Source organism: Podarcis liolepis (genome assembly GCF_965112155.1).
Source record: "Podarcis liolepis genome assembly, chromosome: 5".
Taxonomy (NCBI): domain Eukaryota; kingdom Metazoa; phylum Chordata; class Lepidosauria; order Squamata; family Lacertidae; genus Podarcis; species Podarcis liolepis.
Window position 1 is genome coordinate 73,816,285 of NC_139556.1, and position 18,564 is coordinate 73,834,848.

Genomic DNA, 18,564 nt, shown 5'->3' on the forward strand with positions numbered 1-18,564 from the left:
ATGGAGATTGTTAGCCGCTTTGAGACTCCTTAGAGTAGTGATAAAGCGGGATATCAAATCCAAACTCTTCTTCTTCTTCTTCCCTTGTGTTCTGAGTTCGAGTGTCTTCAAAGCCCATGACATCTTTGGTAAAGGCTGTTCTCCAACTGGAGCACTCACAGGCCTGTGTTTCCCAGTTGTCAGTGTTTATGCTACATTTTTTAGATACCAATATCGCAATTGTGAATTTCTCCTCCATTCACCTAGGGCATGGGTAAGTTTTCAAATGCAGATCAAGTTACCGCACCCATCCTTGCATACAGCAGGATCTAGAAACAACTGAAAGCAGCATGTTGAGGAAAAGCATGAGCTATTTCAGTTTTCTTTTCTTTTTAAATACTTCTTTGTGCTACAAACAGATTAGTGTGTATGCAGCCTCAATTGCACAAAGTGTGGGAGAAAGGCAGCCTCCTTTTTTCGTCCTGGAGAGTCATGAGTCACAAGCAGGAAGACAATTGTATAAAATGTCCAGTCTGGTCTATTCCACCACCCCACCCCACCCCTGACAATTGCTCTCATGACACAGGTAGACAAGTGAGGGTCTGCTAAAGACAGAAAGCGCCTAGTGATGCTGAAGAGGATCTGGCCAGGTGAACTGTAGCTGAAGGCTTGATACCGACGAGTGAGTTATAAACATGCAAAATTGTACATAATCACACATTGCAATATTGCAGAAGACACTGAGCATAAATAGTTAAACGAGAATTAATTCTGGAAACTAAGAAACCTAAAGCCAGGGGCATCTTTATGTCTGACGTATTTGCTTGCAGCCGCTCTGAGCATGTTTTGAGCTTAATATCCTTTATCATCAAAATCCCACAACTGGGAATTTGACCAACGAAATGTGAAATGTTGTAGGGTGCACCAAGGGGCACCTTCTAAGCTTTGCACGCACATGCATGCAGCCATTCAGTCTTTGTCTGAACCGCTGACATTTTGAAATCCTTAAAAAAAAAAAAAATGGTGACCAAGCCCTCCATTTCAGAAACAAGGATCTTTTTAAACCTTATTATTAGCATAACTGGATCTGTCAAAAGAGCTGCACCTCAAAATCTGCCTTCATAATCAGATGAGTCATTTGTTTACTGCATTCCTATTTCCCGACCTGCGAGGGGGTTTCCGAGCTGTCCCTACCTCGGCAGATGGAATACTCCTATGATTGCATCGCCATAGCAACCACAGCTGCACCAGACAACCAATGCTCTGTTGATTTCCATGCAACATGTGAGGTCACTGGAGCTGGCAGAATCTTCTTTATTCCAATTACGATCCTCTTTGATTTAATTCGTTTTAACATTCAGTTTGTCCCAGATCCCATAAATATAACCAGTGCTTAAAAATAAAAATTCGGGCTCCATTTTAAGAAATGGAGCTAAGCATCAGGAATGTTGAATGTACATATTTTGGTAAAATAAAATAGCACTTTTTAAAAAAAAGCTTTTCAGCTATAAATAGAGAATGATGTATAATCTTGATCAACACTTTTCTGTGTGCAAGAGCTTAACAAAATTTCAGGTGAATGGAATGAGCTGATCTATGTTTATCAAAACATAAATATTGCTGTGCACATGCTATAGCTACACACACAAACACAGACACATTTCAGTATCATTAGGATCAGTATAGGAAATGATGTACTGATTGTGCTGGGGCTTTGAAGAGCAAGGTTTAAAGCTTAGGTTTACTTTGTGCTTCCTGCACTACAAAATATTACACACTCCACAATCTCTTTCCATGTCTGTTACCGTGCACGTTAAAATCAAGCCATTACATTCAATTTTTTCATGCTTCCTTCTAGTTCTAATTTTATTTATGAGAACTGACTGCATGAGCAACCCTCATTTTCTGACCTCATTACTCAGTGGCTTTGGTATCATCTCCTCCACTTACGCTGCAATTAAGTGTGCAATCCTATTCTTCAGTTCCACTAGCTGAAGGTCTCTAGGATCTGGCAGAAGCCCCTGGTACCATGTGCTCTCATCTATATGTGTATAGCAATACACAGACGTACACATGCAGAGATCTTTAACAAAAAGTCACTGTGTACAGCAGTAAGAACTGCAGCACAAGATGGGGGGAAAGCAGAGCTAGGGTTTGGGGTGCATAAATACATGGTTTATTACAGAGGCAGAGAAAGTATCTATGCTTTCAGGGGTGTCCAAACTTTTTTCAAAGAGGGCCAGATTTGATGAAGTGAACATGCGTGAGGGTTGAACAACAACAATAATAATATAATAATAATAATAATTTATTATTTATACCCCGCCCATCTGGCTGAGTTTCCCCAGCCACTCTGGAAGGCTCCCAATCGAGTGTTAATTTTTTTAGGATTTTACCTAAAGAGCTGGATTAAACTGACCAGGCTGGATTACCCCCCCCCCCAACGGACTTTAGACATGCCTGCAGTATTTAAACTCGACCAGCAACTTTGTGGTTAAAACCATGCAGAACACAGAAATGTGGGGGAAATGAGCAAAACAGAACAGCAAGCAGGTGATATAGGAAAGGTGGAGAGGAGATGGTTAATGTCAGAAAAGGGGGGATAGGAGGCTGATTAGAGCCAGACAGATATAGGGAGCCTGGTCAGGTTGGAGAAAGAGATAAATAATGTAAATAATACTTCAATTCTTCCAAGGTGGAATGGGTAACAGAATGAAAAGTGAGGGAAGCAATAATTAGACAGTGAAGTGTGGTTGGAGCACAACAAAAATCCACTTCTGAGGTGATAAAGGTGCAAATGGACTTACCCTCAAGATTCCCAGTGAATCATTTTGCTGTCTTTGTTACTGAGGACTAGGAGGTGGTAGGCCTTATGGCTGAATTTAGCATAACAGCAGCCAATTGAGCTCCAATAGCAAACTGCCTGGAAACATCCACCAGAACATTGGTAAAGGGGAAGGATGGGTCTGTGCCAAGCATTTGGATTCTTCCTGATTCTGTACAGCCAGCCCAAGAGGAAAGGAGTTTGAGAGAGAGGATAAAAGCAGCCATCTCAGGCACCAGTTCTTAGTCTAGTAGGAGATAATTCAGCAGGTCATGGAGTTGGATCTAAGGACAATAGAAGGGCTTATTCTGCTGCTGATTTTGGTGGCCTTAATCATGTCAGTTGATAGGTGGAGGGGGAGAGGATACAGCTGGAGCTGCATCTAGGTACAATGAAGGGTACCTGCCTGCTGCTTCCTCTTCCTCTCTCTCTGATGGCTTTAGCAATGGGCTAACTATTGATCCATCAACAGCAACCTAGCAACAACTTCTAGGCGCATGGCAAGGTATACAGGTTACCGTGACCTTTCTCCTGTAAGGGGAAGAGCCATAGCCCTATGGAAGAACATTTGCTTTGCATGCAAAAACTGAAGGTTTTATACTCATCTCCAATTAAACAGATCATGAGATGCAGAAGACCTCAACCAGACATCCAGAGAGTTGCTGCCAATCAAAATAGACTGAACTGGGCTAGGTGGATCAGTGATCTGACTCAGGGCTTATCTATACTTCCTCCTGCTTCCCCCTGGGAAAACCACTATTTAGTTGGAGCAAATGACAATTCAGGTTTTCTCTGACTTGATGTTTGCTCTGATTTAGAGCTGGGTTTTCCCTGGGAAAAGAGCAGGACATGGGGAAAACTGCACAGACCCATGCTTCCTAGGCATGGGACGAATAGGAGTGTGGACAAGCCTGCAGTATAAGGCAGCTTTCTGTGTTCCCAATAAGTGTCTCTACAAACCTAAAACAAGAAATCAGCTTCTCCTAAAGCAAGCAAATGACTCTCCAACAGCCCTTGTCCTTCAGGGAGAGTGTAGCCCAGTCTGGGAGAGATGATAGATTTTGGAGTGCTGTCATGAAGATGCCACCTGAAGAAGTGCAAAGACAAATGTAACCTGACCTGGCATCTTCATTTACAAATCACTGAGCATTGGCAACTGAGTCTGACAGACCTGGGCAAACAGGCATAAAACCTCTGAGGTCTGTATTCACTTCATCCTCCCAAACCCAGAGGGGTTTTTGATGTGATTAGAGGGGAGATGCAGAGAGAACTGAGCATGGAAGAGTGACCAGGCACTACACTATTTATTTAGCATTGTTACTTTAAGAGATTGTTTGGACACGCTGTCAAAATCCATCCAGGAAAATCTCTCACTGAGTGTGTTTGAAATTGGCTGAATGGTGTGATCATCAGGCAGCATGTGGGGATTGGGGTCTTTGTGGGGAAATAGGAAACACATAGTTATTATATCAAGGGAGGAGATGCAACACACCCACCCATTTCCAGGACTCCACTGAGCTATTTCTAGTCAAATATGGGGGGGGGGGATCCCTTGTAAGAATCTCTCTGCTCCATATAATACTTGAAGAAAACTATGTAATGCATTTTAAAAGTAGAATTTATTTATGTGTTGATTAATATATATAACCTTCTGCTTCCATCAGTGGAGATGCTTGAAACCACTTACAAATAGAAATCCAAAAAGTAACAGTAAGACCATATATACTATTGTAAAATCTGGTCACAGACAGGTCAGCTTCTCCCAATATCTACTAATTTCTACATTCACAACAACACAACTACTAAAAAAAAGGAGAATGTTTAGACCCCAGCTGCACTGTAGATTTAAAGCAGTCCCATACCACTTTAAACAGTCATGGCTTCCCCCTAAAAAATTTCCTGAGAACTATCATTTGTTAAGGGTCCTGAGATCTGCTAGAAGATTCCTGTTCCTTTCACAGAACTATAGCTCCCAGAGTTCCCTGGGAAGAGGGATTGATTGTTAAATCACTCTGGAAATTATAGCCCTGTGAGAGAAATAGGGGTGATCTAGCAACTCATGAGAGCCTTAACAAACAACAGACAGGACCTTTAATCAAAAGGGAGAGGGATATTGGAACTGGAGGGACCTTGACGGTATCAGGATGAGCCAACCCACCTCAAGGGACAGCACCACTGCTTTGCCTCAAGTGGATGGACCACAGTTGTAAGAATGATGTGAGTTGCTGGCAGTTGTAGCCTGCTTCCATCTTCTCAACATGGCCCAGCAGGTGGGCAGGATGAAGCATTTGTGATAGCACATGGGATGTCAGAATTAGGACACTTGCCATGGACCCCTTGCTTCTGTGAAACTGTATCCACTAAAAGGTATCCTGTATCTTGTGTGTTCTCTTCTCCCATCAACACTCTGCTCCTGATTGCAGGGCACAAATATGGAAAACTATACTTGCCTCTATTATAGGTTTCTTGGTAGAGGAGGAGAACCTGGTGCTCCCCTTATATTGTGGGACTCCCATCATTCCCCAGCCAGCATGGCCAATAGTCAGGAATGATGGAAGCTGGATTCCCAACACCTTCAGGGCAACACCGTCATGATGTGAAGGAGGTCAAAGATAATATCTGAGTTTTCAATACTTGAAATGCACTATGCAAATGCTCAGAATTATTGTTATAATAAATTACCATAATAACCTTCATTTGTACATCTGGTGAAGTCCTCTCTCTGTTCACAGTACCATAGATTGCTGAATGGCTGGGCATTGCACCCCACCCTGATGCTGCTTAGGGCAGATGTTTTCTGCCTGGTACATAATCAAGGAGTTTTGTCACTATATTAGTTTTCATTTCAACATGTCATAGGTTTCTTTACTTGCTGAGGATTTTATTTACAGCTGCAGAAAGGCTAGCTAACGGAGAAATGTAGCCTGCAGTCAAAATGACATCCATCATTCAAGCAGAAAAATAAATTAAGTCCAACATTTAGGCTCTCTCTGTAAGGTTGTTGAGAAGCAACATCATTTGTTTTGTGTTAATGTTAAGGTTTGGCTGCAGGAATCAGAAGAATTGTGGGGGGCGGGGAATGTGTTGCCTGTATTAATAGAGCCTTCTAATTAAGTATGTGCTTTAGAGAAAGCAAGTATTTAATAGCATGCTTAAAGAGTAACATTAAGCCTTACCAAAAACCACATTGCTTTAATGAAAGCAGGAGCCTGATGGAATAAGTTAATAATATCATAAATTAGGGTAATGGGGTTTTGTTTCAGTGCTGAGAGCTGATCTGGATTTCATCTTCAAAACTATTATAATTTATAACTAGCGTGAATTGTGTCTTAAGTCACAGGCAAGCACACTTGGAATTCAGTCCACACACCAAAGAAGCCAGTCACCTTTCGTATGATGTATGCCAGCCGCGCCAGCTCCTCTCTGTTAAAAACACATTGCTGGTGAAAATATAACTCAAAATATAACTGAAAACATGTAAAGTGAATTTCTGATTATTTGGTGTGTTTCTCAGAACTTCCATTAAAACAAGTGGATAGAATAGATTACATTTACATTCCCATGCATGTAGAAGCTCATTTGGATTTAGGCTGCAATCCTATGCACGGTTACCTGGAGGCAGACAGCTGCTGCATTGCACACACAACAGTAAATTTTGTTTCAGCATTGCAAGGGAAAGTCTATGTGAGTTTGGGGCTTATATGATGCTCTCTCTCCCCTCCTCCCCAACTGTGAGGAGATTGGAAGCTTCCACTTCCATTTCACGTTGACCACAGTTTAGTGTTACGCTGTTAATCTTACAGCTTCATAAACCACACTGAACTTGGCTTGTGATCACAAACCATCGTTAAGATTAAGTACAAATTGCCTAGGTTCAGTTGTCAAATTAACTGCTGTTAATCTCCTACCGCTCTGAGCCCGGCCTTGGCTGGGGAGGGCGGGGTATAAATAAAAAATTATTATTATTATTATTATTATTATTATTATTATTATTATTATTACCAAACTCCTCCTTGCGATTGCTTCAAGGTGGGAGAGCACAAGTTTTAAAATATTTATCTACAGTATAAAAATATTAATATTTAGACTGAACTAACAACAAAATTAACTATAAGTTTTGACACAAACTAGCCCCCAAAGCAGCTCACAAAATTAAAACCAGTCATTTGAAATCTGCAATAAAAATACACTTACAAATTCTTAAAATCAATATACACCAAATATATATACAGTCATACCTCATGTTACAGATGTTTCAGGTTGTGTTTCTTCGGGTTACTTCTGGGTTTCAGCGGCCGCACATGCGCAGAAATGCTAAATTGCACTTTGCACATGTGCAGAAGCGCTGAATTGCAACCCGCGCGTGCACAGATGCACCACTGCGGGTTGCGGACACTGCGGGTTGCGAACGTGCATCCCGCACGGATCATATTTGCAACCCGAGTGTCTACTGTACAATAAGAGTGACAGAACAGGCTTCAACATAACTTAAACCTTTACACCCATTGTAAGGGCCAGATTAAACATTAAACACATCTCTAAAATGAAACAAAACTCCTTTCCAACTTAACAAATGCTTTCTCTGATTCTCTTGGACACCATTTTTATTCAAAAAAAGCAACCAGGCAAGTGGCTATTTACCAGCTTGGGCTAGTAACGTCATATTAGAGGTGTGCAGTGACTTCAGATGAATCACAGATCCCAAGCTGAAGTGGAGATCTTCAAAAGAATTCTGGGCTTGTCCATGATAGATCTGTAAACGCAAAGCCTTCTATCACAGGACAATCACTGCCACTATCCTTTTGATATTTGGCAGGATTCATCTCCTCTGAAACAGTCTATTATTATTATTATTATTATTATTATTATTATTATTATTATTCCTAGAACAAAAATCCCTGGACCTATAATTTAGCAAGCATAACCCACTCAAGGGTTTATGATGCCTGCATTCCCCCCCCCCTTCAAACGTTTAATCCACTCTGGAGAGGCTATGATGCCTGTATAAAGTGGGGGAAAGCTATAGCCATTGTTAAATTTCAAACAAAGCTATGTTTTCCTGTAAGTGAACTTAGCCTCAAACCACAAAATGAATTGGGCAGTCTCTGAAATTTTCCAGATCTGTGGACTGTAATCCAAAGGACCAAAATGGGGTCTGGAGCAAATCTTGTGGTCAGTGCACACCCATACCGCAAATCTATGAAGTGCTAGTTAATTGAATTGAGCCTCATCAGGCTGTGTGTGTCTAATCCCAGAGGCAGCATTATTATACAGGAGTATGTGAATATTTTTGGTTACTTGAGAAAAAAAGAAACTCTGAGACTCTTGTAACGATGGCAGCGGGGAAGAACTGTCACATGTTCCCAATTTCAAGTTACCAGACTTGGAGTTTACTATTTTCAGGCAGTTTCATTTGTTATGTCTGGAAAATAATTGGCTTGTACTATGCAATGCTGACCTTTCTACTGTTCTGAAAGCCTCTGCAGGAAAAGCTGAATACCTAACAGCTGTTCTTCAAAAGGCCAGAGGGGGAAAAACTATCCCAGGCACTTAAGAGTAATTCATCTGACCTACATATTTATTTCATTAAATGACATGAAATATTAGCACCCTGTCTACCCACTTTCAATTTCCATACTCCTCATTTCAAAAGTAAATAGACCATATAATGTATTATTGAATGTTTACATGGTAACCAATTTGTTATTCTTTAATATTTCTGCATATATCATTCGCTATGGATTGAACTCTTGAGGCTGAAGACAGATGGACTACCATATGGACTCTGGAAAGGATTCGCTAAAATGGTAGGGATAAAACTTAACACGAAATGCAAGAGAATGAAGAAGGCATTCTTTTGGAAAGCTTTTTCTGCAAAAATGGTTGCTAACATGCATATTTGCTATTAAACGGTGTATCGGAGTTGCATCATATTTCTGTGCTGCTGGTGAGTAACAGTGTTTTATTGCACCACTATTCCTAACTAGCGGCTGCAAGTATAGAGGGACAGTTCCAGCAAACCGTGGTTTACAAAAATGAGAGTGAGCCATGGACGGTATTGGGCTTGTATGCTTTTTCTTCCTGTCATTTGCAGTGTTGAAGAAATCAAGCTTCTGCTTTTGAGGTTTAAACTAACCCCAGTTCCCAATGAACTCAAAGATATAGTTTGTTAAACTCTGGTTGGATGAGGGGAAAAGCTCAAGCAGCTGTTTTAAACCATGACTTATTCTCACTAAGCTAATCACAGTTTCCTGAGCATAACTGTGGCTTATTTAAAATAAAATTTTGATAAAACAGATCAGAGATGGGAAGGTCTGGGGGGGAAGCTGGGAAAATTGGGGGTGGAGGGTGGAACCAGGTTCCCCCCCTTTTCCCCCAAAGCTGTTTTTTCTTGAAAAATTGGGGGGGGGGCACAGTTTAGATATAGTTTGAATATTCCACACACTTTTGTTTCAATTTTCCCAGAAAAAATGGCTTTGGGAGGAATATGGAAAAACCCCTGTTTTTTTACCCGATTTTTTCATCCCCCCCCCCAGGCCTTCCCATCTCTAAGACAGATCCATATGTTATATCAGATTGCAAATTCTCTGCAATTTGGATTAATTGTTTAAATTTAATCTTCCACTGCTGCTTAAATAGATTAAACAAGACGTCACATACATATTTTGATGTTTTCTGGTTACACCAGATGATTCCATTGTTAACCACCAATAACTCTAATTGCTGGTTCACCAGTGAGAACCAGAAGTTAACCTCTTTCCCACTGACTGCTCTCCCCTGTGGAACCCATTCACTAGTAGTATGCAGAGTGTGTGGTGCAGATGGGGAGGAAAATTGGTTTCCTCTCCATCTCCTCTGACTCATTTACCTTTTCTGCCTTAATATAAGGGACTAGACAAACTAGCTTTATAAGATAAGCTTAAAAATGTCATAGTTTTTATACTAACCAAGGTACTCAACTTTGCCATTTCAAAGAGCAAGATGAATAGACTCCAATGAAGGTCCCAGAAAAACAAAACATCCCTAGATAAAGATGTCTAGTAATAATATAAAATATGTTTTTAGGTGATTTGGCTGAAGGCTCCCGACCTAAAAATGCCCCTGTCAACAATCTAAGGGTCTGTTCCTAATCCTATCTCTGCATGGGTGCCAATATGTTTTATAGCCTACGCATGTATAAACACAGCAAAATGATTTGCAGGAAACAATACAGGAAATAATATCTGTTCCACTTCCTAATATGAAAACACATTGCATCATATATCATTTTGATTTACAAGAACAAAAACAAGAGCGTATTTCTTCAGTCTGTAAATCTGTGTATTTCTTCAAAGACGTAAAGAACTTAATAGAATTTGAACAGGATTGTGAAGAGAACTTTGAATTTCCTGATTATTATTTTTGACTATTTTTGTGGCAGCAGCGATAGGGAAGGAACACAAACTGAAAGCTAAATGGTTTCAATCTAACAGCTCAATTCAAATACATAACAATTGCCTGAAAAACTACAAAAAACTTTAATATGAAAGATACCAGTTTGGAATGGCAAAACAAGGGAAATACATTAGATATTACAAAGGGATGATAAGTAAGAAATATTGGTGTTGATCCAGGTGTACATCTGCAGCCTGAGCTATGGTTAGGTTTACTAAATTCCCATCCCCACTGCAGTGGGGATGAAAATGTGCACTGTTGTCCACACCATGACACACTAATGAGGGTTACATCTGATGCCAAACACGGAAATGCATATCACATTTCAAATGCATTTTAAGATGTGCATCCACATCTAGTCTATGCATGCTTTTTCCAGTTCAGCAACAGAACATATGCACAAAGGCGATGTCTATATGGGAGGATTTATAGGAACCCTCTCACATATTGAAAGCATGTATGATTGTCTTGTGAGGTTGCACTGGCTAGCTGTGCCCTTGCCAGCGATGCATAATGTGTTACAACCAGTTAATTGGCACTGAAATGGAGAATACCTGAATGTGTATTGCTAACACTGGGGATTTTCCATGGCAGCAAACTAAGAGTTTTCTGAGATCTAACTGAGTACATGATTAACTGAGAATGTTCTCTGCTCTAAACTTGTGAGTGTTTAACCTTAGATCACATGAGTAAGATATTAAATTGTAAATCACCATTTTGAAGGGAGTTGTCAGTTAGTCACTCTGTGGACACCACAGAAACAACAAAGGATGTGATAAGGGCTCTGCGGGAGCTGCATAGCCTTAGGCAGAATGCAGGCTAATGTAGGCTGGAATGAGAAAGAGACCCAGAACTGCAAATATAACATTTTAATTGTGTTTTAAGTGCATTATACAAATGTGACACTAGATAGTGCTGGTAAGCTAATGGCAAATTCCATATTTTTATTTTTAAAAACTTTTTTAAAAAGCATTTTCACAGTGTTTTTTTAAATATCTGTAGATTCAGCCACAGTTTTGAATTCTGGAAGAAGTAAAATTATTTCTTATAAGATGCTGAGTCTGTGCAGGAGATGCACAAGATACTTTATGCAACTATTTTGGATGTACCACTTGTTTTTTGTTCTGTTTTGAAGAAAGTTCTGCAAGTAAAGTTTTGAATCAAATACTTATGCGCCTGGACTATGTTTTATTCCAAAAGGAGTCAGTTTTTATGGATCCAGTTGCTTCAAGCTGCACAATATTAATATCTGTAATATAATGCACAGCCTGCTGTCTGTACATTCAGCAGAAATATGAAGAGGCCCAACATTGTAGGGGATCCTGGACCAATCTCTGGGACACCATCACAAAGCTTTCATTATGCGAGAGTACTTGGGCAAAACCTCTTCTATTGATTGCAATGAGATTTACTCCCTAGTTAAGCGTGCTTCTTAACATTGCATGCTCAACCATGCATAGTTCCACATAACTATCATGTACTGCTTGAGTATTGCACCTTCTCAGGAAAAAAAGAAGCCTTACTCTAGCAGGCTACAAAATATAGAACTTGCAAGACAATGTGGGTGTCAACAACTATGTATGAATAAACAAGCAAGGACCAGGTGAGAAATGAAAAGTTTAGAACAACAGGTGTGCATTTTGAAAGACAGATGTAGACACTGAAAACTACAGTGGAGAGACCATTATGTATCAAATTTAATGGATGACCTGTGGTTGTGTGTGCGTGTGTACACACAAGCCACTGCTGAGCAGGCAAGTGGGATAAGGGAAAATAAATGTCCCAGACAGACTTTAGGATGAGAAGAGTCCATAGCTTCTGTGGGATTTAGGGGATCATCAGGTGAATCCTAAAGGAAGGGATGCTCTGCTCCCAGGTTTGCCATTGAATAGACATATAGATGCAAAATGAAAAAGGAAGATGAAAGCAAGTACTGGTGCAACTGCAGCTCCATTATGAATGAGGCCAGAATTTTCTCCCACTTGCCATGATATTATTTGTGGTAGTGAAGCAGTGGCAAAGGCAAGGGCAGCATATGCCAGCTTGGTGCTTTCCAGTTGTTTTGGACTACAACTCCCATCAGACCCAGCAAGTGCTGCTGTGCTGACTAGGACTGATGGGAGTTGAGGTCCAAAAGAGCTGGAGAACATCAGGCTGGTGAAGGCTGCACTAGAGTGTGCTCAAAATGATGCTCTTTGTAGCCAAGATACCGGGAACAGAAGAGTTATAATATTTTTTATTCCCACTTCAGGGGAGATGTAAGTGCCGGAATTCATCACAGCAAGGAAGAGGTTAGCTGAAGCAAAATGCTTTGGACTAGATACAATTGTAGTGACATCCATGCAAAGATTAAGCCTCTCTGGTTGGTTTCATTGCAGACTGGCAAGAGGCTCCTAAGCCATTAATATCAGTTAGACACGTGCTACTCCTTGAATCCTTGCCCGATATTAGTCTTACTTGCACATCCCTCTGATGTTTGAGAATGTTTGATAACATCTCTCAAAATTTATGAGAACTTTAGGCTGTTTCCCTAAAAATAGCATCTGCTGCCTTGCTATCGCCCACATTAGCTTACAGGATTAAATAGAGGATAAATCCATGGAGATCTCTTCATTTGCATTTCGTATTACTTCTTTGAAAGAAAACTTAGGAAGGTCTGCAAAAAGCCTCTTAAGAGTGCAGATGATGGAGCTAGTGTACTGAGTGCTATGCTCTTAGCATATGCAGAAATAATATGAAAATAGCATATTATTCTTTATTATTAATTAACATTCTATACCTCCCTTCACCCAAAGATCACAGGGCAGTTCACAACATAAAAACAAGTAGCTTGTTTTCAAAGTCAAAATTAATCAATTTTTCCAGCATCCGTTGTGAGGTCCGCCACATGCAAATACTGTACTCTTCTTGGTTTATAGCCCAGTTTAAAGGAGCTAAAGACATCCTGCCAATCCAGGACTATGAATCAGGACACCAGCATTTTTATCAGCCAGCATCAATATATGTAGCATGTGGCATGAAAAACCACAACGTGGCACAGACATGAGTGAAAAGGGGTTTATGGTGGTGGCAGTTCCTGCCTCTTCCACTCCAAGGGCTTCATTATAAACCAGATAAATTACTAGATCCTTCTCAGTGGTAGCACCAGTAGCAGACTGCATGGTGCAAACACACTAGCAGGAGTACTGGGTTGGCTCTGCCAGTGTGTTTGCACCATGCTGACTTCTCTGCCATCTTGCCCACCCCCTTCTAAAGGTAAAGGTAAAGGGACCCTTGACCATTAGGTCCAGTCGTGACCGACTCTGGGGTTGTGGTGCTCATCTCGCTTTATTGGCTGAGGGAGCCGGCATACAGCTTCCAGGTCATGTGGCCAGCATGACTAAGCCGCTTCTGGCGAACCAGAGCAGCACACAAAAACGCTGTTTACCTTCCCACCGGAGCGGTACCTATTTACCTACTTGCACTTTGACATGCTTTCGAACTGCTAGGTTGGCAGGAGCAGGGACCGAGCAATGGGAGCTCACCCCGTCGTGGGGATTTGAACCGCTGACCTTCCGATCGACAAGCCCTAGGCTCACTGGTTTAGACCATGGCACCACCCGCGTCCCCGCATAATGGTAGGAGAATTTTTTTAAAAAAACCAGCCAATATATGCTAATTTCTCCAAAGCTTGTTGCAGATTATGCACGATGGGCAGAGAGTTGACAAAATTCAGCTGATAAATGCACAGTTCCCAAGACCTGTTGGAGATTATGTGTGTTGACTCGAAAATGTGCACAATTCCCTCTTCATGGAAAGTTTATATATATATATTCTCCATGAGGTCTGGCACATAACCACTCAACTTACATTCTCCTAAGTTTTTGAATATGCAGTTGTTCTGGGTATGCTTTTACTATATTGTAAATTGCTTTGAGGTGCCTCATGAGAAGCAATTCATAAATAAAACAAACAAATAAATAAATAGGACAAATGCAGGCCACTGTCTGGAAGGGTGAATTATTACCAAGAGCCCAATGTGAGCTGCTTCAATTTTTTCAAAAATGAACAAAGCGGAGATCAGTACAATAAACAGATAAATAAAACTCAGCTGCTATTACAGAATTTTGGAACCCAGCAACCTACTTCTGAGTAATTTAGAAGAATCCTAATTCTTTTGGAAACAATATTAAGTGATTTCCCCTTCTAACTATTTATTTAGTGGGAAATAGGATTAATTTAAGGAGAGCCTATTTCCCTTAATAGTGAGAAAATTATAAGTTATTGGATCTGGCAGTCCAACAATGCACAGGCATTGGGTTCTTGCCCATTTCCAGACTTATTTTTGCACATTTAAGAACAGAGGCTGACAAGCACTCATTGACTTAATTCAGATGATTAGAAAGCCAAACAAATTGACATCTCATTTAGCTTATTTGCCAACTTGTTCCCCTCAAAGGCTCCTGTGACTTTCTTTCTTTCCTTACAGAAAAGCCACCTGAACCAAAAGTCTCAAAGTCCTAGAAATTCACCTGTGTGGAATTTGTCCTCTCAAAAGATACTGCATATGGTGTACTCTTCCCGCTCAACTGTGAAGGACGCAGAAGACTCTGGTCAGGATTTTTAAATTAACATGCTAGTTCTGCCTCTCCAGAGCTTCGAACCCATGCTCCTAAGAAGATTTATTATGAAGTGTTGAAAACTCAATGAATAGGGAATGCTAAGTCTCCAAGAAGAGGATCCACACAATGAAGACTCTTGCCTTGTGTGTGAAAGGTCCCAAGTTCAATTCTAGGTATCTACAGGTAGGGCTGGAAGAGACTTCTGCCTGAAACCCCACAGCGTCACTGCTAGTCAATGTAGACAGTACAGAGCTCGCTGGACCAGGGGTCCATAAGGAGCTCTCAGCCTGGGCTTTCCGCTCACACAACCTCACACAACATAAGCTTATTTGGGAATGAGGGGAGATGCAACATGAAGGTGGCCCCATTCACTCCTTGCTCCACACAGTTTTCAGTGAGTAATACATGAACAGAGTGAAAGTTCTCAGGAATGAAGTTGCAAATGCATGTACGCATTGGAATAAGAAGTCCTAACTGCTTCCCTGTCCAAATGAGCTATGGCAGTTTACCATACTGTAAATCCCATTCATCTTTGTAAGGAGCCATGTATTTTTAAAGTGCTGCTTTATTATAGTTATTTCTAACATAGCTGCAGTTGCTAGGATATTAATCTCTCTGAGGCATAGTTTAAAAGACAGCAAGCACACCTTGATAAAATGCGAAGGGCAAGCTATATTTGAACGAACGGAAATAAATTTCACTTCTAGTCAGATATGGCTGAAAAATGTAATTCTTTGATGATGCACTTCCAACTAAAAAGTGTTGACGTTACGTTACGTGGTTGGTTGTGACAAGAACATGCCACAGAAAGGCTTTAGGTTGGTTTTTGCCCCCCCCCCTTCCCTCCTTCATTGTGCGTAAGAGGAGGAAGTTTTAAGCTTCTGGGTGTGGTTTTGAGAATATGCCTGAATAAGGAGAATTGCAGTTTGCTTTAACAACACTTAGTTACCAAACTAGGTTCTGAAACCATGGTGTGATCATTATTTGCTTAAGCTAAATGAAATTAAAACAAATTGCACTATGCCGTTATCTCCAGAAACTGTGATCAAAAGCTTGAAAGAAGGAAAGAGGAAAGGAAGCAAGAGGCTCATACTTGCTTATCCTTGTAACACCAAATCATGTTTCTTGTTACATCACATCTGAAATCTCATTCACTCAGATTTTTAATGGTTGCAGCCAATGATCATTACAATGAAGTGCCAACTTGTGGCATGTGAAGTCAAATAAAACCCCAATGCCAGATACAGCTGTCCTCTCTAGGCAGGACTGACCCTGGACTTTTTGTGGCCTGACATGTAGGACAACAGCTCTGTTCTATGCTCCAACACATTGCTGACACCACCCACCCATCAGCCACCTCCCTCTATCTAATGGTAGGGCTGGGCTTGCCTCCAGAAGCATCATAAACAATTTGTTGCCTGGGCCTGCAAAACGAAGAGGTTGTCCAGCTCCTAACAGGCCACCATACAAGGCTGACGGTCCGCATTTAACTTGGTAGCTGTGCAGTCTTGATAGCTAATAAAGTTCTAAGAGACTGCAATTCTAAACATGGTATTTGGAAGTAATTCACTTAAATCTGTAAGTGTTCTTAAGGCATCAGCTTAAGTGGAACTGTTTTTATCTTCAAGACTGAAGCTCAAGTTTCCAAGCAGAAAATCTACATGGATGATTGATGTTTTCTAACTGAAAGAAGCAGGACTCAAGTAGCAGAGCCATTCCCAAAGTTGAACCTTTAGGAGTTCGAATGACTCAAAATTCATGGCTGTGTCCGCCAAAACATTTTGGGGGGGAGGGGGATGAGAATGCTTTTCAGAAGCATTGGATTTGAAAAATATACATGGTGGCCCTGAACTTTCAAGTCTCCTTCCTTTGGGCAAATCCACATTATACCACTAAAGCATATTCAACACAATTTAAATCATGGCTTCTCACAAAGAATCATGGGAACTGTAGTTTCTTCTTCACAGAGCTATCATTTCCAGCACCTCAATAAGCTGCAGTTCCCAGGTATTTTTTTGGGGGAGGGGAGCTTTAAGTGTGCTTTAAATGTATGGTGTGGGTTAATATTGCCTGCCCTCTATCAATAGGCAGGTGAATGCAGAAAGCTAAAGACAAACATTCTGTAGTTTAAACTCATCATCAAAACAACTTTGGATTTAGTATAGGCTAATTATGCCAAGAGAGAGAATAATAATAACTAGAGAATTAGCCACCTTCCCAGTTTCAAATAGATGTGTTAAAATTTAATTTAATGAGTAAATGACCTTCAAATATTCTATTTAGTGTTTATGGCGTCGGGGTGTGTGTGTGTGATCTGCTTACACAAAGAAAGCTTGGGGAAATGAATAGATACTACATTTGCATGTCTTGCATTTCAACTGTAAGCATAATTATACTGATGGAAAATCACATTTCACATGTTGCTCATGCATTGAGTGGGAAGAAAGGACACACTGGTAGCATTGCCCACCAAGCTTGTAAGCCCAGGCTAGCTCTGCCCACATAATATCTGTTTGCTGAGTGCAGAAAACTGAAGAAGGAGAAGAAGGAGACCCTGTTTGTGAGCATCTGCTCTGGCATAAGGGCTTCACGTGACCAGGATGCCGGTGCAACTGGGCTCCCAATTGCATGGAACATCTGCGCATGAGGAGCTACTTTTGCATAGGGGCTCCGCTTCTGACGTCCACACACAACACATGGAGGCTGGGGGCAGGACTAGCTTAGGCAAATGGCAGCAATTGTGGGACCAGTCGAGCAGATCCCCAGTCATCACATGTGTCTAATGTGTGAGGAGAGCTTAACTCACATCAAGTTTAATGAGACTGAATTCCTAGGACAGCTTTCCCCAACATGTTCTCTAGATGTGGTGGGACTCTCATCAGCCCCAACCAACATGGCCACTGGCCAGAAATGTCGGAATCAGTGATGGCTGACTTAGACTTAATTCTAGTTCACAGAGCTTCAAGCAAAGCATCCCGAGCATCCTTCTAGGTGGCATTTGGGGGAGAATGTAATATATGAAATGGTCTAATCAAGCACAGCCACAGTAACACTAGAGCCCAATCAGAGCACTGTCAGAATTGCAGAAATCATTGCTGAGTGGCTTCAGTTCTATCTGTGGAGTTTAAAAAACATAAGAAGAGCATGTGGGATCAGGCCAATGGCTCATCTTGTCCAACATCCTGTTCTCACAGTGGCCAACCAGATGCCTAATGAAAAGACAACAGTGCTCTCTCTACTTCTGATTCCAAGCAACTGGTATTCAAAACCATACTGGGGTGGAGAACATAGTTTTCATGTTTAGTAGCCTTATCTTCCAGTTTCCTATTACATTCTTCTAGTGAGAATGGCTGTGATGCATAGTTTGCCTGGAGCTAAATGTAAACATATGAAGTTACCTTTAAAATGGAGATAAAGTCCATACAATAAACTTTTGCTCATTTAGCGTGTAATTTTTAATATACTGTCCGCTGCAGTTGTACCACATTACTCTTAAGTCATATTTTGAATTATTAACTCAACTCAATACACTTTTCAGTTGTACGCATTTGTATAATCTTGTGTTCTTATTATGTTGAAATGGCTTACATATCACAAATGCCTAGGATCAGGGTTGGCCTATTCCATTGTTGAATGCAACTTGGAGTCTTCCAGATGTTGTTGGACTCCATTTCCCATTAGTTCCAGCTAGCATGGCCAATGGTCAGGGATGATGGGAGATGGAGT